The sequence below is a fragment of the Herpailurus yagouaroundi genome, unplaced genomic scaffold (assembly GCF_014898765.1).
Source record: "Herpailurus yagouaroundi ecotype Mexico unplaced genomic scaffold, PumYag 140, whole genome shotgun sequence".
Taxonomy (NCBI): Eukaryota; Metazoa; Chordata; class Mammalia; order Carnivora; family Felidae; genus Herpailurus; species Herpailurus yagouaroundi.
Genome location: NW_024412395.1, coordinates 48,922,533 through 48,939,895, shown reverse-complemented (window position 1 = coordinate 48,939,895; position 17,363 = coordinate 48,922,533). Strand labels below are relative to the sequence as shown.

Sequence of the window (17,363 nt, the reverse complement as noted above, 5' to 3'; positions counted from 1 at the left end):
CCACCTAGGTACACCCATAATTCCTTTCAATAAACATAAATAATAAATATTTTGTCTTTCCATAATATACTGATATGCCTTTCCCCCACTTGAAAAAGAATGATTTATAGACTCCACATGCCTTCCCATCCCAAAGTACTGAAAACCTCTTCAACCAGGAGGCACCCCTTGCCCCAGAACCAGGATCCAACTTGGGAGGAAAAGCCTGGAAAGGGACCTGGGCCTCAAGGGAAAGGATGGAGGGCTTACACTTTGGACTGGTGAAAGAGCTGGCATCCCCAAATGGGCCCACTGTGTTACTGACATGTCTAAGTGTTTCATTGGGTCATCACCCCTCATCCTAACATGAGAGTTACTAAGATGAGGATAATTTCTGCAGCATTTACTCTACCTTTGCTACCAATGCTTATGAGGTTCTTGTTCAAGAAGGCCCTCCCAGGTAATCCTCCTTGTGTTATTCTTCCCCTTGTCTTAACTTCTACTTTATTTACTATGTTATATACATTACACATTCTAGACTTTTACATTATATTTTACTTATATTTTTTGTCATATATTGATTATTGCAGAAATTCTTGGAGGCATAAAACTGTCTTCCCCACAACAGTGGTTGACAACATTTGATAATCAATAAGGCTATCAATACAGCATTTGAAAAATTCAGATCTGCAGAAACTGAATCACTTGTCTAGATTCTAAGAAATTGATATTTTCAAAAAGTCCCCCAAATGATTCCATTAATCAGCCAGATGTGGGTATCACTGCTAGAGCTTAATGGTAACATAACCTCAAAATACCTTTTTACTTAAAAATTATTTATTTATTCATTTATTTATTTATGGCTAAATATTTATTTGGAGGAGGGGATACTACACTTCTATCCAACTAGAGAAATATTTTCATAGTCCAGGGATTGTTTATATTTTTGTCACTTATCAAGCCATGAATTCATAGAGAATGGGTTCCAGCAGCTCAGACTCCTTTCCTTTCCATTGGTTCTTACAAAGTGTGCCTCTCTGGAAGGAGCAGGCTGGGACTTCAATTGAACCCAAGTGCCTTTCTCCTTGGCTTCCTCTTTTTCTAATCATTTTCCTTCACATACTTCAGGAAGCTATCCATACTCTTAGAGTGCTTAATACTCTCAATATGTACATTAATTCTCTTGGCAAGAGTCTTGTCCTTAACTTGTTGTTTACAACAATGACAGCAGCATTATGGGTGACAATGTAGATTCTCCCAGTCTTGGCATGGTAACATCCATGGGGGGTTCCTTTTTAAACAGTGCCATTCCCCTGATGTCTTTCTTGTAGTATCATCTACAAGTATCATCTTTCTTGTAGATTGGCATGTATGTGGCCAAAGGAATCACTCCATGTTTTCTAAAAGGGCTTAGAGAACATACAGCGTGTGCCTCTCCTCTCCCCTTTGCGGCAGTCATTTCAGCAAATTACTGGCAGATGGTGAGCCCAGCCAAAAGGAAAAAAAAAATTACTAACTATTAAAAATTCATGACCAAAGGCTTCTGATTCCAGATTTTATTGATCCACATCTAGGTGTTAGATTCTAGCATTTGATTTTGTGAATACCATATAATATTTAAGAAAAGATTTAGAATTCAAGACACCTGTAATTTTACCACATATACATATGTATTTTCTGGGAAACAGTCATATCAACTCTCATTTTTCTTTTGATACAACATTGTTAGATACTTCCTGTAACATCATTCTTTAAAGCAGTGAAAATATTACATTGGGACAGTGATACTAAGTAACTCAATCATTCCCCCACTTTTGGACTCTTGGGTATTTATTATTCCCCTTATAATTATAAATATTGTAACTCATACCTTTGAAATAACTCATTCATTAGTGATGTAATTACACTATATTTTATTTAGAAAATATTCATTCCATTTACTAAATACACATTTCAGTCTTTTCTAAACTTTCTAATCTTAAACACAATTTTTGTGCTGGTGTCTTCAATCAGTTTGTTTTCTCACTTTCAGACTTAGTGGCACAATCTTCCTTCAACTACACCATTGTAAGAGGCCATGAAGTTAACCTTGTTGGCACATTCTCTTGGTTCCTATATTTGGGCTGGTCTCCCTATCACTTTATTCTCAGGGGGTACTTTTTAACATCAACCACACTACAGGGAGGAAAACTGTAAATGGTACAGATCAGAGTTCTTTAAAGCATGGCTTACAGGTCCTTGTAATAGAATAAACTGGGGTACTCATTAAAAGTGAAAAATCACTGATCCTTCAAATTTCTCAGATATTGAGGTGAGGGGCTTAAGACAATGAAATTTACATAAAAGCTCAAGGTAATTTTTATGTATACTGATGTTTAGAAAACCAGGCTTCCATATAATATGATATCAATGAATTTGCAACCTAGAATTAAAGTACAGTCCAACTTAAAGTACATCCTAGATTTAAGATACATTTTATTCTATTTCTCTATAAAATTTATATATATATATAATCTGTGATCACTAATACAAAACAATTCCCCTACCCCTCTCCCCCATCTCTCCTCCACTAGAGTGCATCGTTTTTAGAAAGAACATGTCTACTTTATCTTTGCATTTTTGTTACCATTGAGATTGTGTTTTGCACATAGAAACTGCTCATGTATATTAGTTGTTTTATTTTTTAGCCAAATCCATGCTTTGTTTAATAGCTTAGTCTTGAACATTACGCAGGATTATTTACATCATTTAAAGTGATTTCCCTCTTTTTTTCCTTAAATTACAATGCTTGCGCCTTGTGTCTTTAGGACTTTGTTAATTGATTTCTATCGTATGTGATGGATAGCCATCTATATAACAACATCATACATGTTCACTAAAATTCTACTATGTGTCAGGTGACAAAGACTCTCTCCTGGACCAAATCTGTGTCAGGGTCCTCTGAATCCTCTTCTCAACTGAGCTCTGACCTGTTTAGTGGAATTTTAGCAAGAATTCTGCTATCAGTTCAGTGAAAATACTCTTCCCTTGGTATTTGATGATCCTTGATATTAGATCAAATTTCTCATTCTCCACATTCCGTATCTTATCATCCTGGCCTGCCTTCAGTAAGAATCCTGTTGAGTCAGTCTAAGGAGAATTCCCCTAGCCTGGTACTTTTCCATCCCCTGATCCCCACCCTGATCCTTGGCTATAAATTTCTACTTATCCATGTTGTATTGTGGATTGAGGTCCATCTCTCTCCCCTTTGGAAAAACTCCACTGCCATAGTCTCTCTTGAATAAAGTCTTCCTTACGATCTTTAATGAAGCGTCATGAAAATTTTTTCTTTAACACAGGCATTGTGCTATGTTTTAAAGATAGAATTATGAGAGAAGTAGTCCTTATGCTTGAGAAAGTAGCCCTCTAGAATGGAAGTTTATCACATCAAGCATACTTACAAAGCAATATAATCAAATCTAAAGGAGAAACATGCACCAAGCATACAGAAAAATTACTACAACTTGAAAGGGCAATAAAGAATTCCTTCCTATAGATATATCTACATGGCTGAATTTGACTGAATACAAAAATTAGGAATGCCTAATTAGAAACAGCTTACCATTGTCAGAGAGTTAGCTTTAAATAACATCGAGCATGGTCTGCTCTAATATCAGGATCTATAGAATACTCATATTTCATTTTTCTGCATATTTTCTGCATATTTTTATTTTAAGGGTGTATTATTAGAAAAGTCTTTGCCTATTACTCCTTCTTTGTATAATAGAGAATAGTAGGTATACAGAGACACACATAAATATACACTTAGGTGTACACACATACTTCTCTCATAAAAATGTACTGTCACAGTCGATGTTACCAGGGGAAAACCCATATTCTTAATAATTTTCATTGTCAAGTAAATACTGAAGAAATTTTTAGTGGCTAAGTGTTCAGAGTATTCTGGGCAGTTATGATCTTGTGTAACTAATTGTGTTAAAAATCTAAGACAACGAGAAAACACTACTCACTTATTAGAATAGCTAAAATTCAAAACATTGACAACCCCAAATTCTGGTAAGGATGTAAAGCAACAGGCATTCTCATCATTTTGAATGCAAAATGATATAGCCAGACAGTATGGAGATTTCTTACAGAACTCAAGTTACTCATACCACACGGTCCAGTAATCACACTCCTTGACAGATACCCAAATGAGTTGAAAACTCATGTCCATGCAAACGTCTGCAGAGAAATGTTAAGAGCAGCTTTTTTCATAACTATCAAACTTAGAAGAAACCTAGAGGTTCTTCTGGAAGCAAATGGATAGACAAACTATGGTATATTTCATACACTGGAATATCATTCAGCAATAAAAAATGAGCTATCTAGCCACAAAAAGACATGAAGGAAACTTAAAAGCTAAGTGAGATATTACTAAGTGAAAGAAGCCAGTCTGAAAGCCTATCTTCTGTATGATTCTGACATTCTTGAAAAGGCAAAATTCTGGAGGTAGGAGAACGATCAGAGGTTGCCAGGGTGTGAGGGGAGGGAAACCACATGAAATTTTTAGGAAGGTCAAAATACTCTGTATTTTCTGTATAATGCAGTGTCCAGTACTGTATGGGATACTACATGACACAGTAACGATGGAAATATGTCGTTACACATTTTTCAAAACCAAAGAATGTACAATACAAAGAGTGAACTCATACGTAATGGATTTTAATAATAATGTACCTACCAACACTAGTTCATTAATCATAACAAGTGTACAATGCTTATACAAGATGTTAAGAATTATGTGTGTTTTGGGGTAGGATACATAGGAACTCTCCATAGCTTTCAATTAATTTGGTTGTAAACCTAAAACTCTAAAAAAAAGTTGTTTACCAATTTTTTTTTTTTTAAAGCAAGACCCAATACACCAAGGTTATAATACCAAAATAAACCAAATCAAAACAAGACAAAAATCCTGGTAAGATAAGACAACTTCTAGAATTGTGACCAAAGGCTATTTTATGCCAGTCTTTCACAGTGATACCACTGGACATCCCTGTTGTTGTCATTTATTCTTGAGATAATAATTATGTTGATACCTGTGATGATACTGGAATAAGTCACAGAAGAAATACCAGAGAGTATCCAGGTCCCATTAGCCTGAAACCTATAATTCTGCAGTATTCAGTCTGGGTTTGAATCAGGCCCCAAAACTGATGAACACATAATCATTTTTTAAATGACTACTAAGACAACTAACAGGACTTACCCAGACTAGATTGAATATTGAAATGAGGCATAAGCTGTACACATCTCAGACTCTTGGGGAAACTTGTGACTCTTAGGGCAGATTTTGTCTTATATAAACCTCCCCAGAGCTCTAGGACAACAAGGAGCCTTGCCAGAATTGAAATGTACCTGTGGATTCTCTAGGAGAGAGCTTCTTTATCATTGTACTAACAGAAAGAAGGAGAAAATATTTTAGGTTCATTTTTTTTTGACACAAAATCAGGGATACTGGTCAAGTTTTAGGTCAAATTACCTTCATGTGAAAATTTGGGATCCAAAGTATCCTATTTTTTTTTTTTTTTCCCTCTAAGAAAAACTCCTCTAAATCCAGACTCCAAGCACCTGGATGCCTACAAAGCTGGGGATATTTAGCACTTTCAAAAAGGAAAACTTCTATTGTTCCCCAGCAGAGCTCCCCCAAATGGTTTATAGATGTCCTAAGATTCAAATTGTTCAGCTGTGGAGTTGCTCTGGATCTGATTATTGGTGCGAGTTGTCTCTGGTAGTAAGCAGCCTCTGCGGTGTATCACAAGAATATTATTCTCTTCTACGTAGGCATGCTAAGAAAAAGGCTGAGAAGCAGCTCACAAGAGAATCTTCGCTAAAGATGTTTTCATCTAAAATGGCCAGATTGGTGCTTTGCAATTCCCATTGTTTCTACATATCATCCTGTTTCAAACATAAGGATAATACCTGCCAAGGAATTATTTCTCAACATACTTCACATGAAAGGTATAAGGCTTAAGCTACTACAAAGCTAAAATCAAATTCAGAGCATCCTCATACTTCTGATAATACTGCCCAATTTTACATCACAGTTTCATTAATTTTCAAGCACTATAAAACCAAATGTAGGAATCGGCTCTTACCCTATAATGAAAACCTCTGCACTTGGTCTCAGGGTAAAGCACTGGGGTCTTCACATAATCCCTCCACTCCGGGACTGAGCAGTTCTTGAAGCGTCTCTACCAGCTCTGAGGGGCAAGAGAAATATGTAAATAACCTTGGTGCACTTCAGCTAACATTAACACTCTTTTCTGAGTTCACATTCTCTTTTGCCATTTCATGATTGCCACATATCTTGCATCCAACCATCTTGTACAAAATAATCAGCATTTACAGAACATTTAACTTGGACAAGGAATTTACTTGCTTTCAATCATTTATAATCTCCCCCACATCCATCTTCGAATGGCATCTTTCTCTGTTATAACATCATATTAACTATTTTTCATGATTATTTACTTCCTTTCCCTAGATCACAATTTGATTCTTTGGTCTCATTAGTAATAGCAAATGCATCTGCAAGAAAAGTTAAAAATTGTTAGGCTTAGCCAGTCCTGTCTGTGGCTTTGCTAAGACTGTTTTATTGCTCTACTCTGCTATGAAATAAACTAACACATTTTGGTCCCTAATCTCCTATGCCTAATTTTTTTTCTGACCTAAAAATCTCTACCAGAGCCCTAAGTACCCCATCAAGTCTATAATAATACTGACCTGAGCCAGTGAAAAAGTGTGCTCTGCCAGCATGTTCTATAAGATAGCCTTCCATCACCACAAAGTTTCAAACATTCTTTTTTGGAACTAGCAAAGAAAATAAGCCGGCTCTGGCAGTTGATCATGGACTGCTCTAATTCGATGAATCCATTTTCTGCCGGCTTTACTTGGCAAGCCTCTTTCCACTGCCTGCAAACTGACTACAGTTCTTTGCAAACCTCCTTTGCAGCTCTACCCCAGACACCACCCTCTACACCACAAAGAATTACATGTTACTGAAAATACATTTTAAAGGAGACTTTTAGTGGAAATATCTAATTTTGGAGCTCCTTCTTAACCTCTCCAACTTGTTACACATACGTTGTTTACCCACAGAACTGTTTCGAGGATAAGCGAAACCAATGGTGCAGTGCTGTGTAAAGCTCAGAGAAGTCAGGAAGGCGGGCTGCCTTCCCAGTTCTAAAATATGCCCCTCTTGATCGGCTTGATTTGTCAAATGATCTGACTATGGAGGCACACAGTACAATGATATTAGTTTGATGGTACTTCTGAACTCTACTTCTGGGAATCCTATTCTGTATACCTTTGAAATTCTTAAGAGCAAATGATTAGAGAGTGGGAAGGTAGGACAATAAATCCTCCAAGGAGAGGCATAAAGCAGTTTTTTAAAAATAACACAGCCCTTCCTTATTAATCTTATTACAGACAAAAAAAGTACATACTTTATTTGGTTATGATTATACTTATATGAAGCTCTAGAACAGGCACACACACACACACACACGAGGCTATGGTGATCATTAGAACACTGGTTGTGAGAGATTAACTGGAAAATGGCATGAGGGAACTTTCTGGGATAATGGAAGAATCCTCTGTCTTGATGGGGTTAGTGATTATATAAGTAGACACAATTGAAAAACCTCTATGGCTCTGTGCTCATAAAGCCTACATTTTATTGTAAGTAAATACCATCATAAAAAATGAAAAACAAAGGGACTTAAAGAGACCTCTCAGTTTTGGGATGATTTTCAATCACCTAGTCTTTATGAAGAAGTCTTTACCGCCTTCCTGGCCAGTGAAAAACAATTCTTCATTCTTGCATTTAGGTACCCACTTAACAAAGATTTATTAAGCACGGATATATCCAGAGTTAACACAGTGGCAGTGTGCTAGAAAAAATAATGGTTAGCAAAAGAGACACAGCCTCTGTTATGGAGCTTAGGGCCTGTTGGGGGAAAATAGACAATTAAAACGGACAAAAACAAAGAGTTATGGTTGTAGCTTTGAGAGAAGGACCATATTTTAACTAAGGGCTTGCATCAAAACAGAATGAACTATTCTATGCTAAACCCCAAGCTAAGCTAAGCTGAAAATATTGGTGTTCACTGAGTCATTAAAAGCTGTTAGAGTGATCAGGCTAAAGCAAACTAAATGATGTTTTTCTATTAAACCAAGCCTAAATATTCTCTAAATCTACTGAATCAAAACGTCAAAATACTTTTCATGTCAAATTTCATTTGGACATTGAAGTCTTTTTGTAAAACAGAATTTAGGTCTTCCATACCCTAGGGCAACTTATAGATACAGCTGTCCATGAGGATAACATGGTGTTAAATGACCCTCTTTCCCATGAGCAAATCCCAGCTGGGAAGACAGGTGCATCTACTTCTGGTGACGGCTGCCAACAAGGGATTTGCAGGCTTTCCCAACAACAAGCACTATGCATACGCACAATAAATCCAAGCTTGTGACAGGTACAGTATTTGATACACAAACAAAGTATAACCATGAATGGACCAGCATTCCAATATAAAGTACTTTTAGGTAAATACATCTCCCTCACCATCACCCCAACACACTTTTAAATGAAGTCTCTCTATGGGCAATCTAATTTTTAAAGTACGTGAAAATATTCCTTTGTCTAACTGGTATAAAAATCATCTTTCTCTTTTTCATGGCTTTCTAACCTATTTGTCCAAAGTTCTTTCCAAAATAGGAGGAGTCATTTATAAGATCAGAAAGATGAAAAAATATAATTTAAAAACAAATAAATAAAACATGAGCCACATAATTATTGAATTCCAAGCCTGTTAAGGAGGACTATGCTGTGGTTTATTTTGTGAAGCTGTCTACAAGAAAACCACCATGAGTTTTTAAAGATTGCTCTATGAGAAACCTCATAGTGAGACACTAGAAATAGTGAGTAATTCAAAAATCGGCCTCGGAATGAGAAGCGTACTTTAAACCAAGGCCGTGATGGATAATGAATGTTTTGTACTTAATCAAGCATGCATCCACAACATTGCCTCTCACTGATTTCTACTGTCCTTCCCAGTCTCTGACCAGACAATTTAGGATTTGGGTTGCATTCTACTGGAAGGACCATAAATGGCCACTAAAACTCAAAAGTAACTGGAACTCTTAACTCTCTCAAAAATGAGAACTATCCCACGTATCCACAGAAAATATTGTGAGCTTGTAGTTCAAACTGTGGAATGACACTTTTACTACTTTCTAACTCTGGTCAGTGACAAATTCAAAAGAAATCCTCTATTGCTAATTAGGAATTATGGTTCCTGTTTGTGTAGGCTTAACACATTAAATATTTAAGAAATGTAAACATTTTGACCAAGTAGTACATTTTATTAAATCCCATGTTTTGTTTTTTATTCCCCAAAGAGCTGATGATTATAATAATTAACACAATGGAATATTTTCTTGTAATTTTTCCTTCTACTTTTCTAATTTTTACTCTACCAATCTGACTTTAGTTTGGTTTGCATTCTTTCTTCCTGCCAATGTAAATATCAGCTCCCTGGGTTCCCAGTTCTTTAGTCATTCTTTGATAGTCACTGATATTTTAAGAAATACTTTAAGGAAAAAACGTGGTGTTGAGTTTGTGATATTTGAAGAACCTTATAAAAACTGGCACTAAAAGCTTTCTCAATCTCAATCCATTAGATACATAGTTGTGGTGCAAAGTTCTAGATGATTTCTAATGGTTTTTGCATTGTCACAGCTTCCTTCCCCACTCTCAAAGAGATGTCACATCATGACATTCAGCCTGCAGGCTTTGTATCCCATAAGACAAGGCTTCCCATGTGTCCTTAGAGCAAATTCTAAGCAGCTCCAAATTTAACGGATTTATTAAGTACTAAAATCTATATAACAGCACTGAAACATTTAGAATTAGTGATTAGGACTCAATTTTTCTAGAGGTTCAATTGTAGGAAATGGCTTTATTACATATGCATTCCTTAGGTAAGTTCAAAGATATATATATTACCTCCTAGTATATGCCAGTCACTATGCAAGTCACTAGGGGGTATATGAATCAAACACGGCTTTTCTTCTAAAGTAACTCATAGCTTAGCCATTGATGGTAAGAAGATGTAAACATATAAAAAGATAATTTAATCTCATTTGGCAAGTGTTATGACAAATGCATACACAGGGCTCTGAAAAAAAATAAAAAGTAAGTTGGGCACTCAGTTTCCCAGGTGAGGTGGGAAGGACTAGGATGTGTTCCATAAATATTGACTGATCTAATTTGGGGACAACATGCGTCATCTAAGTCCTTAAGATATTTTCCTAATTACTAATGCAGATCTCATTAAATATACATTTGGTTTTGCCCTGTTTTTCATCTAATAATCTTTTCTTTAATTTTTAACATGGGGTTAGTTCAGGCAGAATTTTCTTACTTATAAAATACATATATCTATAGGCTTATTATGATATTTAATGAAAATATATATATATATATATATATATATATATATATATATATATATATATAAAATACTTAATGCAATACCTGGTATTTGGTAACTGCCCAATTGCCCTTGAAAGAAAGCAAAAAGGAAGGAAGGAAGGAAGGAAGGAAGGAAGGAAGGAAGGAAGGAGGAGGGAAGGAAGGAAGAAGGAGGGAGGGAGGGAGGGAGGGAGAGAGAAAGGAAGGAAGGAAGGAAGGAAGGAAGGAAGGAAGGAGCAAGGAAGGAAGGAAGGAGGGAAGGAGGGAGGGAAGGAAGGAAGAGAAAAAGAGAAAGCTCTATCAGTTATCGTTATAACTCCACCTTTGGGCACAATTTCCACATATAAAAGATTTGGGATTAGTTATCATAATTCTTCTTCCCTTAGAAGTCACTGAATTCATCCAAACAGCTGCTTAGTGTTTATATTTGAAGGGAGAGCTACAAATTCCTTTAAGACTAAAGGCTCATGATGGGGCATTCATTCATAGCTAGAAGTCATTTCTCAAGAGGAAGAGCTGAGCTGAGAAGATCTCCAAGGTTTCCACAGAGATAGGTTCTGTACAGTCTGCATATTCCTCTTAAACATACTGGATGGACAAATTGTGAAAGACTGGAATGGACCAAAAGAAGACTGAGTATCTTTAATGGAAAGGAGACATTATCTAGCACATATTTCTTGGCTATCTAATTCTTTTGGAGGGCAATTTTAGCTATTTTACAGAGCTGTAAATTATACATTACTGATAACAATTAAAATAATACTTATCCAAAGACCTGCAAATTCCTCTTAATAGAGAAAAAATTGATTTCTCTCTCTATTCCAACCCTAGGGGAAAAGGCCAGCTTTATATCTATTTATTTGGAGATTCATTTCAACATTCCTGACTTGACCATGTATGTGCGGTATTCTGAATACCCTACTGAGCCAGGTGATAACATTTTATTAGTTCCTCATTAATAACTAAGTGAAATATTTTTTTTAATTTTTTTCACACTTGTATAATAATTTTGAGTTTGCCCTTCTAAAAATTATCCTTTAATATTTTTTTATGTTTGTGTTTTGATTTCCCACAGTAATTCAAAAAATAACCCAAGTGGTTTCTGGGTCTTCTAGACCACTATTTTAACAGCAACATATTCTCCAATGAACCCAGCATTCATATTTGTAAATACAATGGCACCAGGAAGTTGTAATAAAAACAGTGCTAGAAAAAAAACCAGTGATGACACTGTACAAAGAGAGTTTCCACAAACAAAACATGAGAAGGATGGTCACCTATACTGTACCTATACTGTACACCATGCTGTCATACTGGATAAGAATCTTCTATGTAGCAAGCCAATGCCATATTCACATAGTGAACAAATATTTTATTTTAAATTTTTTTTTTTCAATGTTTATTTATTTTTGGGACAGAGAGAGACAGAGCATGAACGGGGGAGGGGCAGAGAGAGAGGGAGACACAGAATCGGAAACAGGCTCCAGGCTCTGAGCCATCAGCCCAGAGCCTGACGCGGGGCTCAAACTCACGGACCGCGAGATCGTGACCTGGCTGAAGTCGGACGCTTAACCGACTGCGCCACCCAGGCGCCCCTACAAATATTTTATTTTAATAAAACATTTCCTGCTACATTAAAAACCAATATTGTGAAATTGAAATTCTCACATTTGTAGATTTGTATTTTATTTGTTGTTATGTTTTGTAAGAGGTATAAGCATAAGGTGTTTATGCCTGGTTTTAGGTTTGCATATTTTTAAGTAACAATGTAATAAACGTGATTTAATACTGGGGCTCAAAGAGAAGATTTTTGTCCTTGTTTTTGCTTTTCCCTTAAAAAGACTCTCTATATTATGCAAGTTTAATAAGAACTGACCTACCTACAAGATTGTGGAAAATGTATATTTTAAATTTCGCACTTGTGGATATTTAGTGTCTAAAAGATAAAGCTCTGGTGTCCTGAAAGAGTTAATTTACTGAAATCTCATGATTATCCTTAATTCATCCTGACTTCCCACCAGATCATGTACTAAAAGAAAAAAGAAGGCTTAAAATAAATGTCATTGTTAAAAACAAACAAAAAACGAAAAAAACCAACCAGTCCTAGTGGAACTGTGAAATCTCCCTTGTATAGCTGTAAAATACCATTCAACTCCTCAAATTTTGATATACTATTAATTTCAATTTAGCAATAATAGAATCTGACTATGAGATTGTTCTACTTGCTAGCAAAGAACTATAAAGAGAGATGAATTTATGCTGTATCCAATTTTAAATCCAAGAAGAAAGGAAATATATCAAATTTCTGTCGTATAAACTGATGGAGTCATTTTGTAGTCTTCTAAAAACCAGTTGCGGGGCGCCTGGGTGGCGCAGTCGGTTAAGCGTCCGACTTCAGCCAGGTCACGATCTCGCAGTCCGTGAGTTCGAGCCCCGCGTCGGGCTCTGGGCTGATGGCTCAGAGCCTGGAGCCTGTTTCCGATTCTGTGTCTCCCTCTCTCTCTGCCCCTCCCCCGTTCATGCTCTGTCTCTCTCTGTCCCAAAAATGGATAAACGTTGAAAAAAAAAATTAAAAAAAAAAAAAAAAACAGTTGCATCTTGAGAAATGATAGCTATTGGTGGACAGTAAGTTGTAATTATTAACAAAAAGCACGTTTCTTTCTGATACTATTCATTTACAAGGTTCTTCTTTTTTAGAAATCAGCCTTAAAACTGTGTTCCTCGGGTTAACTCTTTTGGGGATCTCACAGTACTCTCTGTGGTGATGGAGAATGAAATGCCAGACATGGTTTACTTTACCACCAGACAGAACACGTGAAGATTCTAGGTGTGGCTTTGAACATCTTGGAAAGATAAGGTTTCAGAGATTACACAGTGTGAGATGCAAGCTTGAGGATTTTTGATGTCTATTTGTTGGCTGAGAAATTCTTAGCATTTAATAGATCAAGGACATGTCCATTGTTCTTTTTCACTTATTTATCCCTAGTTCCTGGCATATAGTAGGCATTCGATATATAAATTAATGTTGTTTATAGCTAGAAGTATTAAACCAAGATAGTATGCTTATGTTAAAATATTGTTTTAAATGTTTATTTATTTTGAGAGAGAGAGAGAGAGAGAGCGCACAAGCGAGCATGAGGGAAGGGCAAGAGAGAGAGGGAGAGAGAGAATCCCAAGCAGGCTCCATGCTGTCAGCATAGAGCCTGATGTGGGGCTTGATCTCCCAAATTGTGAGATTGTGACCTGAGTCAAAATCAAGAGTCTTATGCTTGACCAACTGAGACACCAAGGTGCCCCAAAAAGATTTTTAAAAACAGAGTCAGTGATAACATGTGTAGCTCAAAAACATTATATATATTATATATATTAACATGTTAATATATGTAATATATAATATATATATAATATATATATATGCACATAACTAAAACACACACATATATATGGCACATTTGTTGTTTTGATTTTCTTTTACCTTATGGAGCTGGGCAAACATAGATAAATTATATAGTATACTTATTATTTTATTTCATTGTGGATTTCTTTCTGTAGTAGGTATTTTGCTATTAAACTAAGTATTGAGTTTTTTCAATTTCTTTTAGTTCTATTTTTCTACTAAATTTAGGTGGCAAAGAGTACTTTTCTCTATGCCTCAGGATATGGTTGATTCAGAGAGAACAAAGAATCACATTTTTGGCCTTTGAGCAATTAATTTGACCTTTGTAAGTAAACGTGCAGACAATAGTCTTTAAAACCAAGGCTTTGAATTGCAAGTACAAGCAGCTTTAAAAGAAAAAAAAAAATCCAAAAGATTGGATTTAAATATCAAGAGCCAAATCCTGGAGCAAGGGTTCAGGCCTTGGAGAAAGTGTAAGAAAAAGAAGTGATGCCATTGGAGTTTTCCTATAAAACAGAGAGGTGATAAAAAATCCTTTTTGGACTAGAAAAGGAGAGATAGAGAAAGGAGAATAAAAAGAGTATAGGTGGCCTTATTCCCTGAAACTATGTTGCGATTGAAATTCTAGGGTTGGGTGACAGAAATTCCCCCAAATATTTAGTAACTCTTGCATGCTGACTCCCCCACATCTACTCTGGAACTTGAGAAGAAAATAACCTTGGCAGTTACCCTTCACCAAACCAGCTGACTGCAGTAGGTAGAAGTGTGAGCCAGGCAGATCTAGATAGAGAAGGCCTGAGATGGACCCCAATCCTACCCAAGGTTTCTTTAGTTCTCATAAGGTAGGGAGGAAATAAAAGAAATTTTCAAGACCATGAATGAGGAACAAATGAGAGTTAAAAGTTGGGAATCAGTGAGCCTAGAATGTTACTCTAGCTTGATGTGAGGGGATTCCATAGCTAAACAAAATTTGCAGGATGGACATCTCTAGCTAGGGGTCAGGTGGAGGATGCTGCTAAATTGTAGAGGACCACAAAGTCAGCAAAAGCCAAACAGAGTCTGGGTGTTCAATGGCAGAACCCTATGGTCCCACAGAACAACTTCCATGTTTTCAATGCCTACAGCACAGAAGCCAAATGACAACCAAGACTGCAGAAAACAGAGAGGCAACCACAGATCAGATATCCTGATTCTAGGACAAGACAAAAGAACTCAATGGGAAGAAGGCAGGGGGGTAGAAAAAAGTGGTGATACAAAACCCTGAAGTGAACCAAAAGTCAATGAATTTGAGAAAAGAGGTGCAAGTCACCTTCCACTGGCAAGATCAGATTTTCTGCTAACAATCAAAAAAGGACCAGAGAGGTGACTTACATTTACTTAGTAGTAGATAAATAAAAGTTGTTTTCTTCTACACACTTGAATCTGTGACTTGTTATATCTTCTCAGTCATATATATTTTTAAAACAAAAGCTAATCAGTTTACTTTTCAATCCTACAAATGCATGGCAGACCACATTTAAATGTGGAGGTTCAGTATTAGGTATAATTTTTGACATAAAATATATATGAATATTTGTGAATAGGTAACTGAAGAATAAATTAATCATGGCCAATACACATCTGGATAACATTTAGTTGGTACTACATTTTAGCCTATATCACCTTACTGAATCCTCACCTATATAGTAATATCATTCTTCTTATTTAACAGAGTAAGAAGTAGGAAATTGTGGTTTATAAGGAGTTAGATGATCTGCCCAATGTCTCAGAGCTAGTTAATAGTCCACCTAGGACTTAAAGGTGTGCAATACAAAATACTGCAATGCTGAATCTTAATTTAAAAAGTTGTTCTTGAGCATTTGTGACAATTTTGGAAAGCTGGTTCCACACTACCCTTTGCTTTTATTTGTTGTTTACAGTTTTTATTTTCATGCCCCCGCTTGGCATCATAGCATTGTAGATCTGGAGCAGGGACGCTTTATAGATCACCTTGTTCAGTCCCTTATTTAACAATTGGAATTGACTCAAAAGCACAGAGCAAACCAGTAGCTCTTCCTAAAGGAAAACCCCTCTTGCTCTCCTCTTTCCTTTTTTTTTTTTCTTTTTTCTTCATCCATTTTAATAATTAAAGGAGTTGGAAAGGAGAAGGGTAGTGGTATTTAGGATTATAAAGGATTGGGAACATGAGATCAGTCAATGAAGGTTGAAGTTAGAATTGGAAAAGCAAACCCCTTTACATAAATATAGTACTATAAACAATATCCGAAACTATGCTTTTAAAGAGCTTGCTAAATCTATCTGTTGTAAAGAAATTCCTTATAATGGCATGAACCCTACTATTTTGGACTTCTAAGCTTTTTCTTGCAAAGCAGATTTTTACTATTCTGAAGATCTATGTTGTATATATTTTAATATTCTAGGCCAACTTGCATAATACCCAAAATGTAACAAAATACCAATTGTATTTGAAATAATAAATAGATCTTACAAATTCCACTCACACCTGTTAGTATTTTCTACTCTGTCATTCAAAATGTGTTTTTGTTGTTTACTTTTCAATCAGCTTACTGAAAAGGCAAGGGTGGACAAATAGAGGTACTCAAAATTGATGATTCAATGGACTGTACGTGAGGAGAAACAATAGCTTTAAAATGTTGAATAGTGTTCACAAGTATCCATTCTTTAAAGTTACTAGACACCAAAGTACATTGACAAATGGGACTAACAGTTTCTCTGCAGTGGTCATCACAGAGGAATCGGTAATGCACTCTATTATTTTGTTAGACATGCACTTCTAGTGACATTATAGTGCCCATAAAATGGTCTGATAACTTACAATCAGGATAAAACTAAAGTAATACATTATAGACTTCATAAAAATGTTTCTTGGGAACTTACTCTCACATTATTGCAGGATCTCACTGCATCATCCTTCCTTCTTGGGTCTAATCATCTCATTTCACTTTTCATATGATCCTTAAACTGTTGTTACAACTATTTTTCATGTAAAGACTCAAGTACCATTATTATATATGGTCAATCATTGCTTGGCCTGCAGCATCAAATGTACAGCCAGGCCAACGAGGTGGCACAATAGGGACAACCTACGAGTAGGTCACATAAAGCCAAGGATGTCATTTTGTCCTGCACCTGTAGCTCTACTTGCTGACACAACTTTTTAAGCACCTTTAATTTATGGCCTTCTTTCCCTTTTTCCAAAGGGTAAACTGTCAACCTCCTTCCCATGGACAGGGTTTAAATCAGCTCAACATTCAAAAGCACATATGTCATAAGTGGGAGAAATCTTAAACATAAAAAGCATTTGCCAGTGCCTTAGCTTTTGCTCCTCCTTTTGAGTTATGCATTAGGATTCTTTGATGAGTACTAAAGCTTGAATAATTAATGAAAACATGGATCTGATCAAACAGTTTGAAAGTAATTGGCCAATCTGCTCCTTTTATCTTCGGC

The 17,363-nt window shown here is 36.1% G+C and overlaps 1 protein-coding gene across 2 annotated transcripts in view; it reads right to left on the bottom strand.

Moving 5' to 3' along the window:
* B3GALT1 (beta-1,3-galactosyltransferase 1) overlaps positions 1–17,363 on the bottom strand; it is a 524,490-nt gene that overhangs the window by 338,325 nt on the left and 168,802 nt on the right. For both annotated transcript variants that reach the window (XM_040475283.1, XM_040475280.1), the window contains exon 2: positions 6,117–6,221. The gene's annotated coding sequence lies outside the window, so the exon portion shown is untranslated. The remainder of the gene's footprint in view (positions 1–6,116; positions 6,222–17,363) is intronic.